General features: G+C 50.0%; 1 protein-coding gene across 4 annotated transcripts in view; it reads right to left on the bottom strand.

Annotated features, from left to right (window-relative positions):
• Positions 1 to 15,380, bottom strand: part of mamdc2a (MAM domain containing 2a) — a 154,566-nt gene that overhangs the window by 53,479 nt on the left and 85,707 nt on the right. The window lies entirely within an intron of this gene.

Here is a 15,380-nt window from a genome sequence, read left to right on the forward strand (position 1 = left end):
GTCTCGGGCCTAGCTGAAACTTATTAAATAGGAACCGTGCAAGACAGAGGGGGAATGAGTGAGAAGGATGGGAACGCTATTCAAATATTCCACGATAGCGCCAGACTGTGGGAATGGCTCAAAAACTGAATCTGTTTGGCTGAGAGCGAGGAATCAAAAAGGAAATATCTTACAGTTTGGCAAAGAGTGAAAGCAAGATAGAGGGAAGAACGGAAGCAGTTTTATATCAATGTCTTTCATATCCTCAGGACATTCCAACGTACCTCGCAGCCAGTAAATTACTCTCGATGTGTCCACATATCGAGGATTTCTGTCCCTGTTTAACATCTCACCCAGTAACTCCACCCAGGGAATATGGTGCTGGGATATCGGCCTAGATTAAACGCTCAGGCCCTTTTGCATGGACTTGGACCTTCAACCTTCCAACACAGAGGTGAGAAAGTGACGACCGGCCCAATTTGATATTCTTTTCTTTCACTTCGTATAGACAGGCACGCGACAGAAAAACACAAGGACGGCTAAAGGTACACTTGAGTAAGAGGAATTAACAAAGAACAAAGACAAAGAACAAAGAAAAGTACAGCACAGGAACAGGCCCTTCGGCCCTCCAAGCCCGCGCCGACCATGCTGCCCGTCTAAACTAAAATCTTCTACACTTCCTGGGTCCGTATCCCTCTATTCCCATCCTATTCATGTATCTGTCAAGATACCCCTTAAATGTCACTATCGTCCCTGCTTTCACCACCTCCTCCGGCAGTGAGTTCCAGGCACCCACTACCCTCTGTGTAAAAAACTTGCCTCGTACATCTCCTCTAAACCTTGCCCCTCGCACCTTAAACCTATGCCCCCTAGTAATTGACCCCTCTACCCTGGGGAAAAGCCTCTGACTATCCACTCTGTCTATGCCCCTCATAATTTTGTCGACCTCTATCAGGTCGCCCCTCGACCTCCGTCGTTCCAGTGAGAACAAACCGAGTTTATTCAACCGCTCCTCATAGCTAATGCCCTCCATTACAGGCAACATCCTGGTAAATCTCTTCTGCACCCTCTCCAAAGCCTCCACATCCTTCTGGTAGTGCGGCGACCAGAATTGAACACTGCACTCCAAGTGTGGCCTAACTAAGGTTCTAAAAGTAGACAAGGAGGGTAAGTTCATTGCAACAAATGCAAAAATGTTTTCTCGACGGCCTGGTTTTTAGTCTAACAAGGAATAAAGGTCGTTTTCAAATCCCTCTGGGAACATGCCCCTCCCTCTGTCATCTCCTCCAACATCACAGCCCTCCCAGATCCCTACGCCCCTCTGTTTCTGGCCTTTTGCACATCGCTCGATTTTTAATCTCCTCACCACAGGCAGTCTTCAGCTACTGAGACCCTCAGCTCTGGGATTTGCTCCCTGAACCGCTCAACCTCTCTTTGCTTCTTTCAGATACATTTTAATAATAATAATCTTTATTAGTGTCACAAGTTGACTTACATTAACATTGCAGTGAAGTTACTGTGAAAAGCTCCTAGTCGCCACACTCCGGCGCCTGTTCGGGCACACTGAGGGAGAATTCAGAATGTCCAATTCGCCAAACTCACTGACCAAGCTATAGTCGCCTGCCCTCATATATCCTCATCATAGAATTTACAGTGCAGGAGGAGGCCATTCGGCCCATCGAGTCTGCACCAGCCCTTGGAAAGGGCACCCTACTTAAGCCCACACCTCCACCCTATCCCCGTAACCCCACCTAACCTTTTAGGGCACCAAGGGACAATTTATCACGGCCAATCCACCTAACCTGCACATCTTTGGACTGTGGGAGGAAACCGGAGCAGCCGGAGGAAACCCACGCGCACACGGGGAGGACGTGCAGACTCCGCACAGACAGGGACCCAAGCCGGGAATCGAACCCGGGACCTTGGAGCTCTGATCCAGCAGTGCTAACCACTGTGCAACCGTGCTGCCCTATATACACCTCGGCAGCAAATTTGGTTGATAATTGCTCCTGATGAGCACTTTGGGACATTTTACCACATTTAAGATGCCATCTAAATGCAAGTTGTTTTTAGCAGTGCTGGATCTCATTCTGGGAAGCAAAGCAGGACAGGCAGGTTAATGTGAGAGGCAGGTGAATATCGCAGAAACAGTGATCACGGCATGAATGACTCAGTGAAAAACTATAAAGAACAAACACATTAAACAAAGGGTAAGAAAAACATTGTTAAATAAAAAGAGAAACCCGCACAAAATAACCAGGAAACAAAAACTGGCAAATTACGGGAAACATTCTTCCCACCAAATCACTCACTCAGCCCGACTCCTGCCGTTCTCCCAGCTGCAGTTATCAGCCGCGACTCTCTGTTCCAGAGTCTAAGTGCTCCCGCCAGCGGAGAATCGGGACTGTGTTTCGCTGGCACTCAGAACATCGCCACGGTGTATTCTCATGGCTTGACGATGAAATATGTATATCGCTGGACATTCCGGTCTCCCTACACTTACTGGGGCCAGGGCGCCATTTTGAATGCCCCCCCCCCCCCCTCTTCCCCATCGCAAAAATGTTGCCCCCCCTCCCCCGTTGACAAGGGCTGATCCCCCAACCCATCATCAAAAAGAGCCATCCTACCCCAACCTCCCCCACCACGGGACTAATGGGTCATGCACGAGTGTGGCCCAACACCCCCTCCCCCCCCTCCCCAGCCGACCCCCTCAGCACCTCCTCAGCTCAACCCCCTCAACCACCTCCCTTTCAGCCACCCTCCCTTCAGCTAACCTCCATTCAGACCCCGCCCCCCCTGGCATTGCCAATGGTGCATTGTCCCGGCACCATAGCATTGGCACCCTGACAGTGGCTCCCCAGCCTGGCATGATGGACCTCGAGTGGGGTCAGCCCATTGCTCATGTGCCCCCCGGCTACTGCCAGGCTGCAGATCCTCCAAGGATCCTGGGGATTGGGTGGGCTCGGGCTGTGGGTAAGGGGTTGATCCCGGGACCCTCCCCCAGGATGGAGGTCTGGTGTCTGGACGGCCCCTTCCAGCCCTGGGCAACCTGAAGATCACTCTTGGCATAGCGATCTAAGGCAGCCCTCTAGGCACAGTCTTCCTCCTGGCCTGAAAGTTTAAGTTCTGAAATGGCCTCCTCACTCAATATAATGAATGTCACCTCTACCCCCCCCCCCCCCCTCTCTTATCTGTCCCCTCTACCACCCCATCCCAAAATTCCCTATCTTTTCAGATTCTCAAACACATCATCGGCACCCACCTCTGTGTTCCCCAACTGCCCCGGGAGCTACAGTGGGAAAGATGTTAAGGCACTAGGAGAGGGTGCAGAAGATAGCCAAGGAGCTGTCACCAAGGGACAGAAAGGCTTTAGTTATGAGGGGAGACTAAATAGACTGAAGCTTCTTAAAAAATTGGACCAGAAAAGGCCAAGGGAAATGTGGGGCGCGATGTACCTGAATGGGAACAGGGTCCCACAGCACGTGATTAACTGGGTGTTTCCGGCGCTCAGGCTATCGAAAGGCCATTCAGGTAGATCGGGGGGGGGGGGCGGGGTGGAAACGCAGGGCCGGGGCCGCACTTAGTCCAGTTTGCGACAGTGAGGAGTTGCGCACGCCAGAATTCGTTAGTGCAGGGCAAGATCGGGATGCCGTTTTTAAAATGGCACCCCTATCTCTCGATCTGCCGATGTGACCCCCTTCACTCTCTCTCTCCCCCCCCCCCCCCCCCCAGCCCCAACTCACCTTTTTTTTTATAGTTTAGAGTACCCAATTAGGTTTTTCCAATTAAGGGGCAATTTAGCGTGGCCAATCCACCCACCCTGCACATCTTTGGGTTGTGGGGGCGAGACCCACGCAGACACGGGGAGAATGTGCAAACTCCACACGGACAGTGACCCGGGGCCGGGATTCGAACCCGGGTCCTCGGCGCCGCAGTCCCAGTGCTAACCACTGCGCCACGTGCCGCCCCCAACTCACCTGTAAAGGGGTCCTTGGCCCTCCCTGCATCCTCGCAGGGCACCCCAGGCCCATCACTGTCGCGTGAAAAAATACCAGCTTGGCACATTGTTGGTGCCACCTGGGCATCGTGGCAGTGCCAGGCTGGCACCCAGGGTGCCGTTCCGTCCGGGGAGACAAGAACCGAACGGGGATCGCCCGAGGTCTCCAAGGTGGGGGAGTTAGATCCCAACGCCTTGGTTAGATCTCAGGAATGCATATTAGAATGAGACCGGCTGCCGCACGCGAATATGCAGATTTGGCAGAAAGTGGGCGGGATTCACATTGCGACGTCTCGCCACATCGCGTTAGATCTCGGGAGGTTCGGCGAGCCAGATAGATCCCGGAAGAGGGATCTCCCGGCATCTATTGGCCGCGCCATGCTGCCGTTTGGGCGTCATGCGGTCGGTGGATCTCAACCGCGATAAAGGTGTTCCAAATGATGAGATGTTTTGATAAGGCTAATCAGGAAACTTACCCCGACTGTGAGCACGTGGAATGCTCCACCGGTGCCTTAACAAGTTTTAAAAAGAGTTGAGGATAAAGATTTGCAAAAAGAAACATTGGAAAGTGTATGGGGGGAAACACACGCGCAGTGGCGATGTTTGTAATCCAGTGCCCACGGTTAATTCTGTGGGTCGCGAGTTCAAAGCCCACCGGGGAATTCCACCAGCTGACAGAAATTCAAATTTGATGAATAAATCTGGAATACGAAGCTAGTCTCAGTACAGGCAACCCTGAAACTATTGATTGTTGTAAATACCCCATCTGGTTCACTAATGTCCTTCAGGGAGGGAAATCTGCCGTCCTTACCCGGTCTGGCCTGCATGTGACTCCAGACCCACAGAGCAATGTGGTTGACTCTTAACCACCTCTCTGAAATGGTTGAGTGAGACACTCGATTCGTAGGTAATGAGGGAAAAGCACCCACATCCCACTAAAGATTATAAGACATCGGATTAAATGGATCTCTCCTTCAAGGAGTCAGCAAAGGTGCAAATGGACTCTTTGTATGCAGCCAAATGCCATAATTCCATGCATTCAGAGCACCTCTGAGCTCAGAATTTGGATCGGTGATAAATTAGCACAGTGACTAGTGTTGTGTTATGCTGCTTCGGATAACACGGGCTGCTACTTGATGCAGTCTTAACAAAAGGATGCTCCAGACTCTGAAATGAGTTCAACTTGTTTATTGAACTATTAACACAGTTCCCAGATGAGTTCAACTCTCTGCTAATCTAACTGTAGTAACTCCGTCTAACTGTACCAGCTCGCTCTAAGCCACGTGCTGGGGTGTGATGCTGCTGATCAACCCTGTCTAACTCTCGGGATGTCTGTCTGTGGAAAGAGGCAGGGTGTGAGTGCCTCATCCCTTTTATAGTGTTTATGTCATGCCCCCTTGTGGTGATGCTACCTCTGGGTGTCCTGACTGCCCATTGGTTGTGTCCTATTCTCATTGGTTGCATGTTTGCACATCATGACATCTCCCCTTTTTCTTTTGTGGATGTATATACATGTGAATGTGTCTGTCTAATGTGACTGACTGAGGAATACAGAACAGAACAGACAAAACAAATGCTCATAAGTCCAGTCTCTGAGGCTTGCGTCTGATCCTCGTCGACCGCCGGAGAGGTGGTGGAGGGGATGACGGTGCCTTGACAGGCGAGTGGGAGGCACGACTGGTGGCCTCGTGGTTCGAGGTGTCTGGAGGTGGCAATTCGACATGTGGAAATGGAGGGGAAAGTGGTAGTGGGTAAGCAACCTTTCGCTGTGCCCTTCGATTCCTTCGCACGATGGAGCCACCAGCCATACGTATGACATAGGATCTGGGCGCGGCCTGTCGAACAACAACAGCCGGAGCAGACCACCCACCATCCGGTATCTTGATCCTGACCGTGTCTGCCGGGACAGCACGTCCAGGTCGATGGCATGTGCGTCATAGCCCTGCTTCTGGCTGTCGCGAAGCTACTATATCTTCTGCAGCACCGGGAGGTGGTCAAGGTTGGGCAGGTGTAGGGCTGGAAGCGTCGTCCGCAGGTCCCTGTTCATCAGCAGTTGAGCTGGCGACATGCCAGTGGACAAGGGAGTCGCCCGGTACACAAGTAGTGCAAGGTGTATGTCGGAAGGGGAGTCCGAGACCTTGCGGACGAGCTGCTTAACGATGGGCACCCCTTTCTCGACTTTGCCATTGGACTGAGGATAGTGCGGGCTGGAGGTGACATGCCTGAAATTGTAGCTCTTGGCAAACGTGGACCATTCTCGACTGTGGAAGCACGGGCCATTGTAGCTCATGACGGTGTTCAGGATGCCATGCCGTGAGAACGTCTCTTTACCGCTTTGATGACGGTCCGTGAGGTGAGGTCTGGCAGCTTCAGCACCTCAGGATAATTCGAAAAGTAATCGATCATTAAGATTATAGTCGCGACCATTCGCGTGGAATAGGTCAATGCCAACCTTGGACCACGGAGAGGTCTCTACGTCATGTGGTTGGAGCGTCTCCTTGCTCTGCGCTGGTTGGAACCTCTGACAGGTTTCACAGTTCAGGACCATGTCCGTGATGTCCTGGTTGATGCCAGGCCAGTAGACAGCTTGCCCAGCCCTGCGTCTGCACTTTTCTACGCCCAGGGTGTCACTCATGAATCTGCCGCAGCACCAAGCTCTGGAGACGTAGCAGGAGGACTATCCTGTCCAGCTTGAGCAGGATGCCGTCGATCAGTGTCAAGTCGTCCTTGACGTTGTAGAATTGAGGGCATTGCCCTTTCTGCCAGCCATTGCTGAGGTTGTGGATGACTCGCTGCAACAGGGGGTCTTTGGCCGTCTCTTCTCGGATGAGAATGATCTTCTCATCAGTTGCCAGGAGAGTGCTTGCACACAGTTGTACCTGCAATTCAATGTGCTGGATGATCTCCAGTGGTTCACTGGGTGAGTGGACGGAGCGGGACAATGCATCAGCGATGATGAGCTCCTTGCCAGGTGTGTACACCAAACTGAAATCATACATCCGGAGTTTGAGCAGAATTCTCTTCAAACGAGGCGTCATGTCGTTCAGGTCCTTTTGGATGATGTGGACCAGAGGCCTATGATACGTCTCAACAGTAAATGTTGGTAAGCCGTAGACATAATCATGAAATTTGAGGATGCCAGTGAGAAGACCTAAACACTCCTTCTCAATCTGCGCATATCTGGTCTCAGTGGGTGTCATTGCCTGTGACGCGTATGCGACTGGTACCCAGGATGACGTGTCGTCTCTTTGAAGCAACATCGCCCCAATGCCATCCTGACTCGCATCTGTGGATATCTTGGTCTCTCGGTCTGAGTCAAAGAATGCAAGGACGGGTGCAGTGGTGAGCTTGGCTTTCAGCTCCAGCCACTCTGTTCGGTGCTCCGCCTTCCACTCAAAGGCGGTTGATTTTTTCACCAGGTTGCGTAGGGCCGTGGTGTGTGTGGCCAAATTCGGGATGAACTTGCCAAGGAAATTGACCATTCCCAGGAAGCGCAGTACTGCCTTCTTGTCCTCGGGGACTTTCATTGCCTCAATGGCTTTAATTTTGTCTGTGTCCGTGCGCACACCGTGTTGTGAAATCTGATCGCCCAGGAACTTCAGCGTGGATGTCCCAAAACAGCACTTGGACCTGTTTAGCTTGAGGCCATGTTCATGTATGCGTCAGAATACTTTCTTGAGTCACAACACATGTTCCTCTGAGGTTGTGAACCAGGTTATGAAATTGTCAAAGTAGACACAAACCCCTTCTATTCCCTCCATCATCTGTTCCATGATGCGATGGAAAATCTCTGATGCCGAGATGATACCAAATGGCATTCGGTTGTAGCAGAATCTGCCAAAAGGCGTGTTGAAGGTGCAGAGCCTTCTGCTGGATTCTTCAAGTTGGATTTGCCAAAATCCTTGGGATGCTTCCAATTTTGTGAAGACGCGCACGTGTGCCATCTCACTCGTGATTTCTTCCCTCTTCGGGATGGGGTAATGTTCCCGCATAATGTTTTTGTTTAGATCCTTGGGGTCAGTGACCTTGGAAATTATGCCTTTTTGTTGTAGACTCGTGAGCTCTGCCTTCAGGCGCTCTCTCAGTGGAGCAGGGACACATCGTGGTGCGTGGACCACTGGCTTGGCATCAGGCCGCAGTAGAATCTTGTACTCGTACAGCAGCGTGCCCATCCCGCTAAATACATCTGGGTACTGGGTTAGGATGTCGTCAATGCTGGCCTGAAGATCCGAATAAGACGGCGTCGTGGTGTAGACCCTTTGAATGAGGTTCAGTTGCTTGCAGGCGTGCGCACCTAGCAGGCACGCCCTGTCTGGTTTAACAATCAAGTGTAAGCTTGCTTGTGCGTGTCGGCTGGACACCTGCAGATGGCAGGACCCCAGTGCTTCGATTGCTTTTCCATTGTAGTCCAGGAGTTTGCAGGCAGCTGGAAGGATTGTGGGGGGCTTCTTGATTCTCTTGAAGTCCACCTGCGAAATCAGGTTGGCGGAGGCACCTGTGTCCAGTTTGAACTGGATGGGGCATTGGTTGACCTTCATCACTGCTCGCCATTCGTCCTCGGAATCCACGGCCAGGATTTTTTTTTAAACAAACAATTTTAATGAGATATTTTTGCCGTTACAAACAGCAACAGTATAAAAACAATGTACAAAGAACAATAAACATAGTGCAAACACCGACTCCATTCTCTCCCAAGACCTCTCTATTTAACCCCCTATTCTATGCTGACGATTCATTCTCCGCGAAGAAGTCGATGAATGGTTGTCACTTCCGGGCGAACCCTAACAATGACCCTCTCAAGGCGAACTTAATCTTCTCTAGGCTGAGAAAGCTTGCCAGGTCTCTGACTTCGGGGGCTTTGAGACCCTCCAAGCTAATAATATCCGTCTTCGGGCTACCAAGGAGGCAAAGGCCAGAACATCTGCCTCTTTCTCCTCCTGGATTCCCGGATCTTCCGACACCCCACAAACCGCAAACCCATGCCAATATCCCCTAAGTTTTGGACACGCCCAGAACATGTGGACATGGTTCGCTGGTCCTCCCGCACATTTTACACGCCTGTCCTCTACCCCAAAGAATCTACTCATCCGGGCCACTGTCATGTGGGCCCGGTGCACCACCTTGAATTGGATCAAGCTGAGCCTGGCGCATGTAGCGGTCGCGTTGACTCTGCTCAATGCGTCCGCCCATAAGCCATCCTCCATCTCGCCCCGAAGCTCCTCCTCCCACTTACGCCTCAGCTCCTCGGTCTGCATCTCCTTTGCCCCCATAAGTTCTTTGTAAATGTCCGAGGAAGCTCCCCTCTCCCACCCATCCCCTAGACACTACCCTATCCTGGATCCCCCTTAGTGGCAGGAGTGGGAAGGATGATACCTGCCTGCGCAGGAAGTCCCACACCACTAAGTATCTGAATTTGTTCCCTCTTGCCAGCCCAAACCTCTCCAGCGCCCTCAAGCTAGGGAAGCTCCCTTCCAGGAACAGGTCCCCCATCCTCTCAATTCCCGCCCTTCACCATACTCGAAACCCCCCATCCAAGCTTCCTGGAGCAAACCGGTGGTTGTCACATATTGGGGACCAGACCAATGCTTCCACTGCTCCAACGTACCTCCTCCACTGACCCCAGATCCTCAAGGCCGCCACCACCACGGGGCTGGTGGAGTACCTCGCCGTCGGGAATGGCAGAGGTGCCGTTATCAATGCCCCCAAGCTGGTGCCCCTACATGAAGCTGCCTCCATCCGCTCCCAAACCGACCCTGCCCACACCACCCATTTCCTAATCATAGCAATGTTGGCCGCCCAGTAGTAATTATTGAAATTTGGCAGGGCAAGCCCCCCCCCCCACCCCCCCCCCCCACCCCCCACCCCCCGATTTCTCTCGAGCATCACCTTCATCACCCCCAGGGACTTACCCGCCCAGACAACATCCAGGATGATTTTGTTAACCCCCTTAAAAAAGGACCGTGGGATGAAAATTGAGAGGCATTGGAATACAAATAAAAATCTTGGTAGGACCGTCATCTTAACCGTCTGCACCCTCCCAGCCAGCGACAGCGGTATCGCATCCCATCTCCGAAACTCGGCCCTTATCTGCTCAACCAACCAGGACAAGTTCAACTTGTGTAACCGGCCCCAGTCGCGCGCCACTTGTATCCCTAGGTACCTAAAACTGTCCCCCACTAACCTAAACGGTAGCTCCCCCAATCCACGGCCAGGATTGATTGGACTCGCGATGTGTCCGGTGTGGCGTATTCACACTTTGTAATTATGCCCACTCGGTAAGTGTTGTCCAGGTATCCATCACCTGGATCCGTCGCACTGCCTGGATCAGAGTCATGCATTCGGTGTTGCACACTTCTGATGCGCCGCTGTCGGAATTGGGAGCACTGGCTCCTGACTAGTGGTGCAGGTCTGCACAGGGCTGCTTCGTGGTTTGGTTCCCCACAGTATAAACAGCGTTTGCCTCTTGCAGGGCAGTTATCCTTTAAATGGGCGGTGCCGCAGTTCGCACACGTCATGACGCTCAGTGCGTCGTTGCGCATGCGCGGTGCGGTTCTCGGACATCTGCACCTGCACAGTGTGGTTTTCAGCCGCTTCGTGTTCCCGATCGCATTGCGCATGCATCGGGCCCCGGGAAGAGTGCGCGAAATGGCCGCTTTTGTCAATGTCGAGGCGCTGCACCCGGGAGATGGCCTGAACTCTCTCCACCTCGTGGGAGGCTTGTTTTTCACTTTCTGCCGTTTTTTACTGTCAATAGCGATTTTTAGAGTGCTCATGCACAGTACACGTTTCAATCGCGACTGGCAGGGTCATGTGCTTGGTTTTCAACAATTGCTCTCGCAGAGGATCAGAGTGGACTCCAAAAACGATTTGGTCTCTGATCATGGAGTCAGTGATATCACCGAAGTTGCAGGATTGCGCTAGCCGTCTAAGGTTAGTTAGATAGGAGGTGAAGGATTTGGCTTTACCTTGCATCCTCTGCTTGAAGATGTAGCACTCAAAGATTTCATTGGTGTCCACCTCGCAGTGGCTGTCGAATGTGTCCAGGATGGTTTGGTACTTCGTTTTGTCCTGCCCTTTGGAAAAGTAAAAGGAGGTGCAGATCTCTATCGCATGGTCACCCGCAGTGGTGAGTAGAAGAGCTATCTTTCGAGCATCGGTCGCGCCATTGAGGTCGGATGCTTCCACGTATAGTTGAAATTTCTGCTTCAATGATCGCCAGTTGGCACTAAGATTGCCGGTGGTCCTGAGCTGATGAGGAGCCTGAATCTTGTCCATTGTGCCTGTATTCAGTAGCTGGTTGTCACGGATCTTGCTGAGTTGAACCAAATAGATTGAACAGTCACTCCTGGTATCATGTTGTGTTGTGCTGCTTCGGATAACACAGGCTGCTACTTGATGCAGTCTTAACTAAAGGATGCTCCAGACTCTGAAATGAGTTCAACGTGTTTATTGAACTATTAACACAGTTCTCAAATGAGTTCGACTCTCTGCTAATCTAACTGTAGTAACTCAGTCTAACTGTGCCAGCTTGCTCTAAGCCACGTGCTGGGGTGTGATGCTGCCGATCAACCCTGTCTAACTCTCTGGATGTCTGTCTGTGGAAAGAAGCAGGGTGCGAGTGCCTCATCCCTTTTATAGTGTTTATGTCATGCCCCCTTGTGGTGATGCCAACTCGGAGTGTCCTGACTGCCCATTGGTTGTGTCCTAAACGGAGTGTTCATTGGTTGCATGTTTGCATATCATGACAACTAGCACCAGTTATCCCAGTGAAAAATGAATGAGTGGGTGAAAGATGACTTGAAGAGATAAAGTTGATAGAGTTTAGCCAGCACTGCCATCCAACACTACTGTATAAGCAAGTTCTTCCCAAATGAAGTCAAATAGAAGCTTCCCCTCCCCCCAAATACACATGCAGAAGCTTCTTAAAGCCCTTATAATCAGCCCTGCTTGAATGGAAAAACCTTTAAAAGTAACCATCGTTCCCCTCTGACTTGTTCCATTTTAGTCATCCCCAGCAGCCCATTCCAAAATCTATCCTTCATCATGGAAACTCTGAGTTCATAATCCAAGAATCCCCTTTGGTGTTTTTTTTTTGCTGAAAAGCTTGACATGAGGATATATTACTGTACCAGTAACTGTCTGAGACGCCAGATGGCTTCTCTCATGCACCAACTCCGCAGACATCCCAACACATTCCAGAGAGGCAGAGAGAGAGAGAGAGAGAGAGAGAGAGGGAAAAAAAATCATATTTCCCCAGTTAAGCATTTCTGAAGTCTGTCCGAAGGCAGACAACACAGAAGCTTAAACTACATTTGGGACATCGAAAATGTGCTTGAAAAGTAAGCACATGTTCAAACAAAAAAATTACGAGGACTAGGAACTCGAAATGAAAAGGCCAAAAATTATAAATAGCACAGCAATGGAAAGAGCGCAATAAATTAATATTTATAATGGGTCATATCAGCTCATATTTGCGATAGAAAGTTTCAGAACAATTTAAGATATTTTAAGGTTTTATTGATGCCAACTCTAATGAGCCATGCTATAGAATCTTAGTTGGACCACAGAGAGAACACTTCAGAGTTCTGTTCTGCATGTTATAAACAGATATAGAGATATTAATGAAGATACAAAAATGAAACATTACAAAGACAAGAATTGAACTACGAGGTTTTTAGAAAAGCGAGAGGCAATGGCAGAAGGGACAGGGAGAGGGAACAGACTTACTGACACAATTCTAAAGGGGGTGCAGGAACAGAGACACCTGGGGGCGCAGGCACACCCACCTTTGAAGGCAGCAGGACGCACTGGGAGAGTGGTTAGCAAAGCAAAAGGAAGTCTTGGGCTTTGTAAATCGGGGCAGTGAGGAGAAATGCAGGGACGGTCTGCTGAATCTTTTAAAAGCTTTGGTTACTCCCCCAGCTGGAGTATTGCATCCAGTTCTGGTCACCACATTTCAGGGAAGGTGTGAAGGTCCTTGTGTGATGAATGGAGAAATTATTATTTATTACATTTCATATTTGCGGTAGTCACATTATTAAAAACCCTGGTTTAAAATACATACAGACAGTGTGTCTACTAAAGCTGTGATTAAGGAGTCGTAAAAGGTGAGGTAATGATTGATTTTAACCATTTATGTGTTTAAAGAGAGATGGCTAATGGGGTATTGTTTTGATTGCTGGTGATTCCCTGGAGAGTAAATCATTAATTTAATTTTTTTTTTAAATTTAGAGTACCCTATTATTATTATTTTTTCCAATTAAGGGGCAATTTAGCATGGCCAATCCACCTAACCTGCACATCTTTGGGTTGTGGGGGTGAAACCCACGCAGACATGGGGAAAACGTGCAAACTCCACACGGACAGTGACCCAGGGCCGGGATTTGAACCCGGGTCCTCAGCACCACAGTCCCAATGGTAACCACTGCGCCACATGCCGCCCCAAGAGTAAATCTTTTATGAGGGATTGTGTTTAGCCCTTGCTAAGCAGGTAATGAGATATTTTAGTGGGGTACAGATTATGTAGTTATTGGGAGGAGCCAGGTCTGCCTGTAGTTTGCAGTTTTGCCAAATGCTGGATGATTGAGCAAGGATTTTCAGGTGTTCCCGAAAAGGGTCTCTCTTGCCAAAGGTCTGCATAAATATGCAAATAACTTGTTTTGCTGATTTTATTTAGATGTGGCATTTGAAATGCATTTGGTTCCTTAACTAGAATTAGTTAGTGGCAAGTGTAGATTATACATTAAAGTTTCTCCTTTTATTTAAGAACTGTTTAACTGATAATTGTAAAACAATGTTTATATGGTTAATTCTGTGTGTAAATTCAAGTTTGTTTTAACATAAAATACGATCTCCTTTCCTGACAGTTTTACAAATTGGAAATTGTTTCGGGTTTTTGTCCGGTATCAAACAGAAGTTGAAATCTGGTCAGGTATCCTAACACTTGAAACAGTCCAGAGGAAATTTACCATAATGGTTCCAGGGGTGGGGAAGGTGGGGGTGGGGGGGGAGGGAGGATTTAGTTACAAGGCTTGGCTGGAGAAGCTGAGATTGTTCTCCTTGGAGCAGAGGAGATTGAGGGGAGATTTGATGGAGGTGTACAAGATTATGACAGGTTTAGAGGAGGTAGAGAAATAAAAACTCTTCCCAGTGGCCGTGGTACAAGGTGAGTGGAAGAGGCGGTGATAGTGAGGGAGTAGGAGGGGGGAGTGGTGAGTGGGAGCAAATGTGAGGGAGAGGGAGGGGGAGGTGGAAAGTGGGAGGGGGTGAGTGTGAAGGAGTAGGAGGGGGATGTGATGAGTGGGTAACAGGGGCGGGTGCGAGGGAATAGGGAGGGGATGTGGCAAATTGTGAGGGATTGGGAGGGGGAGGTGACGAATGGGCGAGGTGTCGAGGGTGAGGGAGTGGGAAGTGGCGATTGGCCGAGGGGGTGAGTTTTGAGGGAGTGAGAGGGGTGAAAGCAGAGAGCAGGCGAGGAGGTGTGACGGGGAGTAGGAGGGGGAGGTGGTGAGTGGGAGAGGGGGCAAGTGTGAGGGAGTAGGAGGGGGATGTGGAGTCTGGGTGAGGTGACAAGTCTGTGGGAGTGGGAGGGGAACGTGGAGTGTGGCCGAGGGGAGATTGTGAGGGAGTGGGGGGAGGGAGTTTGGGGCAGCACGGTAGCACAGTGGTTAGCACTGTTGCTTCACAGCTCCAGGATCCCAGGTTGGATTCCCAGCTTGGGCCACTGTCTGTGCGGAGACTGCACGTTCTCCCCGTGTGTGCGTGTGTTTCCTCCGGGTGCTACGGTTTCCTCCCACAGTCCAAAGATGTGCGGGTTAGGTGGATTGGCCATGATAAATTGCCCTTAGTGTCCAAAGAGGTTAAGTGAGGTTACTGGGCTACGGGGATAGGGTGGAGGTGTGGGCTTGAGTGGGGTGCTCTTTCCAAGGTCCAGTGCAACCTTGATGGGCCAAATGGCCTCCTTATGCACGGTAAATTCTATGATTCTATGAAACCAGTGAGTGGGCGAGAAGGTGAGTGTGAGAGAATGGGGTAGGATGTGGCGAAAAGTATTTTATTTACAAATATAAAAATTTAGGAATGTATTATATGTCCACTTACAGGGGTATAATGTTTCAATAGCGAGAAAGCTTGTAACCTAACTGCAGCTTTTTCATTAGTGCAATGGGAAAATGTGATTTGCTTAATGTTTAATTTAAAGCTGCACTTTTCAAGAATGAAACTACAATATTAAATGAGGAATTACTGTGCTGCAGGTATGGTTTAAGCAGAGTTTAATGTACCTGAAGTATAGTTTCTAACCCTTTGGTCTACTTCTGTAGAAATAGAGGCCAACGTTCCATTAACATTTTGTGGTATTATTTATTTGTACCCATTCTTGACATTTTAATGATATACCTACCTG

This window comes from Scyliorhinus torazame, chromosome 9, assembly GCF_047496885.1.
Source record: "Scyliorhinus torazame isolate Kashiwa2021f chromosome 9, sScyTor2.1, whole genome shotgun sequence".
Taxonomy (NCBI): domain Eukaryota; kingdom Metazoa; phylum Chordata; class Chondrichthyes; order Carcharhiniformes; family Scyliorhinidae; genus Scyliorhinus; species Scyliorhinus torazame.